Source organism: Mus pahari, chromosome 6 (assembly GCF_900095145.1).
Source record: "Mus pahari chromosome 6, PAHARI_EIJ_v1.1, whole genome shotgun sequence".
Lineage (NCBI taxonomy): Eukaryota > Metazoa > Chordata > Mammalia > Rodentia > Muridae > Mus > Mus pahari.
This window is the reverse complement of record NC_034595.1, coordinates 100,266,535-100,274,942: the sequence shown is the minus strand read 5'-3', so window position 1 is coordinate 100,274,942 and position 8,408 is coordinate 100,266,535. Positions and strand designations below refer to the sequence as shown.

Below are 8,408 nucleotides of genomic sequence, written 5' to 3'. Positions count from 1 at the left end.
CTTCTGTATGTACCTATGCTTAAGCCAACCAATCTCCCTCCCTCCCTCCCTCCCTCCCTCCCTCCCTTCCTTCCTTCCTTCCTTCCTGATTCCCTTCTTTTAAACAAGCTTTCCGATATTCCAGGCTGGCCTGGAACTCACTATGTAGCCTAGGACAGCCTTGAACTCTACAGTCTGGAATTACAGGCATGGACTGCCTCACCTGACACTGGCTTGCTCTCTGCTTATCTTTTGTAGTGCAAACCTTGTAGTAGAATTCACCAGTCAGTGCCTTTGATCGCTTAAGGTTTTTTGGTTTTTTTAAATTTCAAAGTCACAAAGCTCTTTTCTATTTTCTAGTAAGATGCTTAACGCTTGCCTTTTCTGATATAAGTCTTTAATTGGTTTTGTTGTTGTTGTGTTTGTTTGTTTCAAGGCAGGGTCTCTTTCTATAGCTCTGCCCATCCTGGAACTCACTTTGTAGACCAGGCTGGCTTCAAACTCACTACCCGTCTCTGCTTCCCTGAGTGCTGGGCCTAAAGCCATGTGACACTATGTTCCGCTTTGACTTAGGTTTTTAACCCAAATTTCTATTTTATATGGGATAGAGAAAGAAAATCACATTCTGTTGTAGTTGTTGCTTTTTGAGATGTAATCTTATATAGCTTATGTTGTCCTCAAGCACAAGGCTGACCTTGAACTCCTGATCTTCCTCAGCCTCCAGAGTGAGTCTGTACCACCATGCCCTGCTCTGTCTCATCCTATCAATTATCCCAGCATCCCTCATTATCATTTACGGGCTAACACTGGCCCATTGACTCCTCATGCTGCTGCTGTCATATGTTATACTCCCACACCCATGTGTGCATCTGGTTCTTCTGTTCCAGTTCCAGGTGTGAAAACACAACAGAGCTCTAGTCTGTGCTGCTATGGAGACTCTAACTAGGGGCAAAGGGCTTGTGTCTCTCATGTTCTTTGTACTGTAATTTCAGGGGTAGCCTCATCAGGCCATGTTGGATTCACTCTCACAGTAATGTGCAATTTTAGAGAGATTCTTTTACGCAAAGTCACTGAGTGACTGTGCTGGGTGACTTCTTCATTTGTCAGAGGATGGAAAGCCTAGGTACGCATAGTGGTGTACAGCAGCCTTATCTGCCTTTATTGATGGGTCTAGTTTGCTACCCTGCTACCTCCACGGAGATCCTTTTTTACATTGAGATCCATCGAGTGTTCAAACCATCTAGGGGTTGATGAACTCACAGCACTAAGCCTGGGTTTAAGTGGGTGTCTCCCATGACTCGATGGAGCTGTGTTTATTAAGCCACTACACTTTCAGGCTTGTCTTGGCCTTCAGGAAGCTGCAGCATGAGAGAGACCCATGCTCAGACGTAGCCTATTTCCCTGACTATAGTTTTTTGATATTCTTCTTTTCTCTGAATTCTATTCATTCTATTCTTCAAGCAGAAATAGTCTGTTTTTGTTTGTTTAATTGGTTGTTTGGTTTTGTGGGGTAGGGTGTCACCGTGTACTCCTGGCTAGCTTACTCCATATGTAGCACAGGCTGGCTCCCAACTTGTGGCGGTCCTCCTGACTCTGTCTCCTGAGTGCTGAGAATATCGGCATGCCCGTCATTCCTGGCCCAAGCAGGCTTTTCTTCATAGCTTATTTACTTAAAAGAACTTTATGATGGGACTAGAGAGATGGCTCAGCAGTTAAAAGCTCTGACTGCTTTTCCAAAGGTCCCGAGTTCAATTCCCAGCAACCATATGGTGGCTCACAATCATCTGTAATGAAATCTGATGCCCTCTTCTGGTGTGTCTGAAGACAGCTACAGTGTACTCATATACACAAAATAGATAATTCTTTTAAAAAACTTTATGATGTATGAAGATATTAAAAGTGTATATATTAATGAGGATGGAATACTGTTTGGACACATACACATTGAATAATGTTTAAGTTGGGTTTAGTATATTTATATCCTTAAACATTTTAGAAAGATTTATCTTTTCATTAAAAAAACCTATATATGTGTGTGTATCTATGTGTTTGTAAGTGCACAGGAGTGCAGGTGTCCTTGGAGATGTCAGAACCCCTGGAGCTGGAGTTACAGGTGGTTGTGTGTTGCCCAAATGTGGGTACTGGGAGCTCAGGTCCTTTTCACAGCAAGAAGGACCCTTCTCTGCAGACCCATCTCTCTAGCGCCTCCTTCTTTATAGTGAGACGTTTGAAGTCCTTTCTCCTGGCTTTCTGAAGCTTAAGTGTGTATATGTCAGCAGCTCTTGCTTCTGTGCAAATCCATCAGCGCTTCCCTACCTCTGATGAGTCACCTCCCCTTCCTCTTTTCTTCCTCCTCCTCCATTTCAAGAACTGAAGTCAGGGCTTCCCATATGCTAAACAAGCGCACCCCCATTTAGCCACCCTTCCAGGTCAACTTCTTGCTTTATGTATTTTATTGATGTCTGTTAAACCTTATTATTATGGTACAGTGGGGGTGTGAGGTGTGTCTGTGTCAGAAGATGACTGTGTTCAGTAGGCTCTCTCTGTCCAGCTGGACACGGGCTCTGGACATGGGACTGGGATCCTCAGCTCATCAGAAGCACTTTTACCCACTAAGCCATCTAGGTCGGCCCTGTTTGTTTAAGACAGGGTTTCTCTATGTCACCCAGGCTGACCTTCCACTCAAATCGTTGCTCCTAATATTTTAAGTAATTCTATTCTCTGTGTGTTTCAGTATAAATGACATCAACTTCTTTTGTGGGAAGGTGAAGTGTACATTCTAAAGAAAATGAGAGCTGGGCTAAGTGGTACGTATCTTTAATCCCAGCAGTCAGGAAGCAGAGGTAGACAGATCTCTGTAGGTTTCAGGAGAGCCTGAGCTACCAAGACCCTGTCTTGAATAAACAAGAACAAACAAATAAATAAACACAATGAGAAATATCCAATAAATGTGGAATAATGGGAGTCTGGAACTTCAGTGGCATGGTGATTATCCAGGGTCATTAGTATAGAAAGTTAATTTTCACGTTTTAGTGTGTAGGCCTTTCTCTATCCAATAATACTGTATTAAAGTTAGGGATGAGAAAAAAAAATCTTTTCTTACTTTCAATTTCTGCTAGTAAATCCAAACCACGTCCTCTAACCTTAAAATGCAGTGTGATTGGCAGGTTGTCATTGTGATATTTTACTAAGCACTGAATTGAGCTGCTTATGAACGGCTGTGGGACTTTTGAGCTGTACCTAAATCTGATTTTTAAAAAAACATGGCTCATAGAGCTTTTGTGTTCTTATGAGTCCTGGTAACCCCCTCTAGGGGCATCTCTCTCAGGCCGCTCAGTCCATTCACTGGGCGCGATACAAAGCGTTTTGTTCCTTTGCTCACACCAGCACGCCATCTCCCAAGGAGACGCTGAATGCCCACTAAGTCATGCTTTCCCATTACTCATTCCTCCTTTTCTCCCAAGGTGGCGTGTGGGAGGTGTTGTGCTGGGGTTCGACAAGAATAGGCTAGGAAGCTTTCTGCTGGATACACTCATGCCTGAGCGTGGTTCCGTTCCCACCGCGCCGGGATCGGTGGCTTCACCGTGTGAGCTGTTTTTCCAAACGGACAATGACTCCACACTTGGCCGCTCCCACATAATCCCAGCTCTCGGATGCCATCTGGACCGTCCAGTCCCGCCCGGTCACTGAGCCACTTTCTGTCCCCTTAACGAAGCGGGTCATTCGGCTACACAGGCGCGGCTGCTACCCACTAACACCCTTCGGGGGGTCACCCAGGAGGGAACTCTGGACCCCGGCTTCGCCCACCAGGCACGCCCGCACCCTCACCCGCATCGACTCGGGTACCACCAGGGGGCGCTCGAGTGTCTCCGTCGTTCCGCCGGCACCTCCCGCCCCCTCTTCCAGCCTCGCTTTACTATTGGTCATCTGTCTCAAGATCTTCATCTCGATTGGTCATCTTCCGCGTCGGTCTCGGTTGCTGGGCGGACCGAGGTGACGCGCGGCGCTCTAGCTCGGGGCGGTGTCCCGCGCCGGCGGCTTCGGGCGGAGTTTGGCGAGCAGCGTCGCGGTGTAGTCAGACGGCAGTGGTCCTGGGAGGCGACAGCTCGCGTCCGAGCTTCTCTCCGTCCCTCCGCCGCATCCACCGCCGCGCCCCGGCCTCCCGCCAATCCTCGATGCAGAGCCAGGCGGCCGCGTAATGGGGCTGCGGAGCGGCGCCCTGCGGCTCGCGGCGGCCGCTGCCTGCGCTGAGGTGCGTCGGTGCCCGGCCTCCCGCGCCCCTGCGCGCCTCGGCGTCTTCTGACTCGGCCGGCTCGCCCGTCGGTCCGCAGCGCGGCTGAGGTGAGGAGGCTGAGGTGGGGCGGCCGAGGGGAGTGGGCGGTGGTGCCGCGGCGCCGGTGAAGGGGGCTGCTCCCGCGGGAGGGACTCCCGACCGGTGACGGGCCTGGAGGGGGAGAAACGAGGAAGCGGCGCGGCCGGCCGGGGCTCCGGCTCCGCGCCGAGGAGCCTCGCCCTCGGTGGAGAGACCTGGCCGGCCGGCCGCGAGCGCCGGGCTTTGGTCCAGCGGCCTGCCGGTCCCCTGCAGTGCCCTGCACCAGCCCTCCGCTTCCCCTGGGCTGCCAGGCCCCGCTCTGTCCGTGGGCCAGCAGATCCGTCGCTGTCCCGCCGTATGTGCGCACATTGCAGCTCTGACGAGCCGGCCCTGCCTAGCTTGGAGCCGGCCGATCTCTCCCCCTCCCTTCTGCTCTTTCACCCCCCATTGTGGTTGGCATCAGGGTTCCAACTGGGAATGTGGCAATGCCCCTGAGCCCGATGAGGGTAGGAAAGGGCATCCGACAGAGCGGAGGGCGCAAGGGCTGGACGGAGGAAGCGATGCAGAGGGAGGGGGCTTGTTGGATGCTGGCCAGATGGGAGGAAGGCTGGTGTGGGCTCGACGTTCAGCCGACCAGGATCACCCTGGCAGCCATATTGGGAGGATGATCTGACAAATCCTTTAGGAGCCAAGTCCGGTTGCTGGAAGGCACCGAGTGACAGCCCTGGCAGCTTTCAGGGTGACTGGCCGCACCAGAAGCCAAGTTGTGGGGGTTGGGAGGCCGCTCAGAGCAAGCTAGTCATTGTTCATGCAACGCAAACCCTCACCGACTGGAAATGCAAAATTGAGCCCCCAAATCACTTTTTCTCTTTGGTGAATTGCTATATGAGCCTTCAGGGTAAACTGGCTTGAAGATTCCATTCTTGTTGGGGTGAAATTCTGTGTTTCTGTCCTTATCATCGCTATCCACCGCTACTTTGGCCCTCGAAGGCCTGTTGATGTTTAAGGCCACTTTACCATATTGGAGGCTCTTGGCATATTGCATGGCGTGCATAGATTTGCGTAGTATCTCGTCGTGCAGAGATTAGGGAAAGTGGAATATTCTGGTAGCAGAGAAGACTTGCAGCGGTATCTCTGAGGATGCAGGTTGTCATCTGTGTGGAATCTGGAGGTAGCCTAATTTAGATTGTCAACAGATCTCTTGCTTATGTAGCTCTTTCTGGGCCAAGCAGCTGTTCTGCCAGCACTAAGCATGCTGCTTTGTGTCATGATGTGCCTGTCTCAGCCCAGAGAAAAGTGGTGTTCGGCTTTGAATAACTGTTTAAAAGTGATATTATAGTGGATATTGGACTCTAAGGTTGGCATTTTGTGGATTCGGCTTAGTCATAACCAAATTTTAGCTTGCGTTCTCATTTGAGAAGCGTGGTAGTTGATATTGATTATGAAGTAATTGAAGTTGTTAATGTTCTATTTGAGGAGAGACTTTGAAGATCACTCATCTTGATGTTTTAAAGTAGATTTAGAAATGATCAATAACTGGCTTCAGAGTGAGTCTGTAAATGTGTTTTCCCATACTTTGATTGTGCACAGGACCTAGAGAGATGGCGTGACTCCTGCCATCTTTATGCCCTTTAATTTAAACTTCATTTATTATATATATTTGTTTTTGGGAGGGAGCTGCAGCTCTAGCTCAGGTCTTAGACATGTTAGACAAGCTGTCTACTACTGAGCTAGACTCCCATGCTCCATACTCCCTTTTTTAAATGTGTAAGTTCTTTTTTTTCCTATTTTAATTATCTGTCTACTTAAGAATAACTGCAAAAACAAATTCCAATGTTTTTCTACTTCTAAGAAAAATCAGCACACTATTTTTTGTCATTTTTATCATTAAGCAATCTCAGTGAACTTTCAACAGACACCGATTTTGTTTTTGTTTTTTTAATTTTGTTTATTTTATGTATATGAGTGTTTTGCTTGCATGTATATGTATGTATGTGCACTGCGTGCTTGTGTGGTGCCAAGGAGAGATGAGGGTTGGTCCTCTGGACCTGGAGTGGCAGGTGATTGTGAGCCACTCTCTGGGTGCTGGGAGCTGAACCAGGGTCCCCCTCAGGAGCAAACAGTGCTCTTAACTGCTGAGCTGTTTCTCAAGACTAAAGTTAGTGGTGTTTGCAGTACATTAATATTCAAGAAATACAGAATGTTTGTTTATGATTCCATATCAAAATAAGAAATAGCTTTAAGTATATGTAAAGAACTGAGATTAAATATAATTTAAGCTTTTGAAAAAATTAGTCCTGCCAGGCAGTGGTGGTGCATGCCTTTAATCCTAACACTTGGGAGGCAGAGGCAGGCAGATTTCAGAATTCGAGGCCAGCCTGGTCAACAGAGTGAGTTCCAGGACAGCCAGGGCTACACTGAGAAACCCTGTCTCAAACAACAACAACAAAATTAGTCCTGATTATAAATCTGAAATGGAGGAAAGATTTATTGACTCTGCATAGGTCTTTGCTGTTGAATATATTTCTAGAATTTATCCTACAGATTTCTTGACTCTGCATAGGTCTTCACTATTGAACATTTTCCTAGAATTTATCCAATTAAGTACAGTTTCTAAGGCATAGATCAGACTGTTTTCCATTTCAAAACCAGATATGAATGCACTTTCTTTTTTTCTACTAAATTAGTACAGGGAATAAATTATTACCCAAGAAAAGTCTGTCAACAGTTCCCAAGGCCAAAGTTCTCTAGCCTATTTTTTTCTGTTTTGGTCTTGTTCTGTGTACAAAATAAAGGTCAACAATGAATCCTTTCTGCCTTGTTTGTAAACCCCTTCCCAGGCTACTCACTGTAACAAGTCTTTCCCAAGAGTAAGCGTATCCCTTCGGTCTTGTAAACTGATGTGATATAATTCATAGTGCCCTGAAGTTAAAGGTGTATTGTTCCTGTTTCACAGTGTTCTCTTTGAAAGAGGTCCTGTGTGAACAGATAGTGGTAAACTTGAAAACTCCGTAAGAGAGTGAATATGTATACTTCTAGAACCTTTATTTTGGTGCAGCGTAGAAGACATTAAACAGATTTGGCTGTGATAGGAAAAGCTTGTAGAAGGGGTCTTGGACTGCCCAGAGGTTGTTTTGTTTTGTTTTGTTTTGTTTTTGTGAAGAGCTCAGTGATTGGTTTGTTCTCATAGTGGTTAGAGGTTAACCCAGCCCATAGAGAGACTCAGGTCTTCATCCTGAAATCCTGTAAGGCCTACCCTTTGTTCTCAGACTCCCTTTCGCATTGCAGTTACTTAGTCCCTTTACCTCTGATGTTCTTAGTGCACTGCTGCTTGTGCTGTGGAAGCGTCTGTGATTTTCTCTCTCTCACGCTGTATAATATTAATGGTTTTATGATTGTTTATGGCTGCATACCAGGTGCAGGTTAAAAGACTAACATCTCTGCTTTGCTTTGGCAGCACATATACTAAATAAAAATATCTCTTAGATACAAAACCTTTTTGTTTTTTGGTTGGCGGGGCTGAGGACTGAACTTGTTAGGCAAGTGCTCTACCCAATCCCCAGCCCCATAAAGCTTTTCATTTTAGTTTACAGTTTAAAGATTTAATGTTTACAACAGAGCTTGACATTCAGTTACATACTTTTGTCATTTTCTCCTTTGGTAACTTGGGTATCTTTTGACTTAGATTTCCCTCGCATTCGAGTTTTATTGTTATTTTTGTGTTGCTAGGCATTGGACCCTGGGCTTTGCATATGCTGAGCTAGGGAATGTGCTCCTGAGCTAGGGCTCTAGCCTCATACAGATTTTTCACATCATCTGGCAGATGTCAGTGACTGTCTACGTAAACAGTAGCAGCAGCAATAATGAGGAGAAAAGCATTGTACTCATATTAAGCAGTTCCTATATATCAGGAGGCTCTTCTGTAAGCACATTTATTAACCAAATTCATAGACACCATGCCAAGTACATACTGTTAGAGTTCTTTCTCATGTGAAGAAACTGAAACATGCTAAACTTCCCTACCATCACTAGATCTGGGTTAGTAACCACTGTGCTGAACCTCTTTAAAAACTATCCTTCCCTTAGAATTCCTTCAATCTCAAGCACTGGCTGGGTT

General features: G+C 46.5%; 1 protein-coding gene across 1 annotated transcript in view; it reads left to right on the top strand.

Annotated features, from left to right (window-relative positions):
• Positions 1 to 4,012: 4,012 nt before the first annotated feature.
• Kif1b (kinesin family member 1B) overlaps positions 4,013 to 8,408 on the top strand; it is a 127,695-nt gene continuing 123,299 nt past the window's right edge. The window contains exon 1 of the mRNA XM_021201226.2: positions 4,013 to 4,320. The gene's annotated coding sequence lies outside the window, so the exon portion shown is untranslated. The remainder of the gene's footprint in view (positions 4,321 to 8,408) is intronic.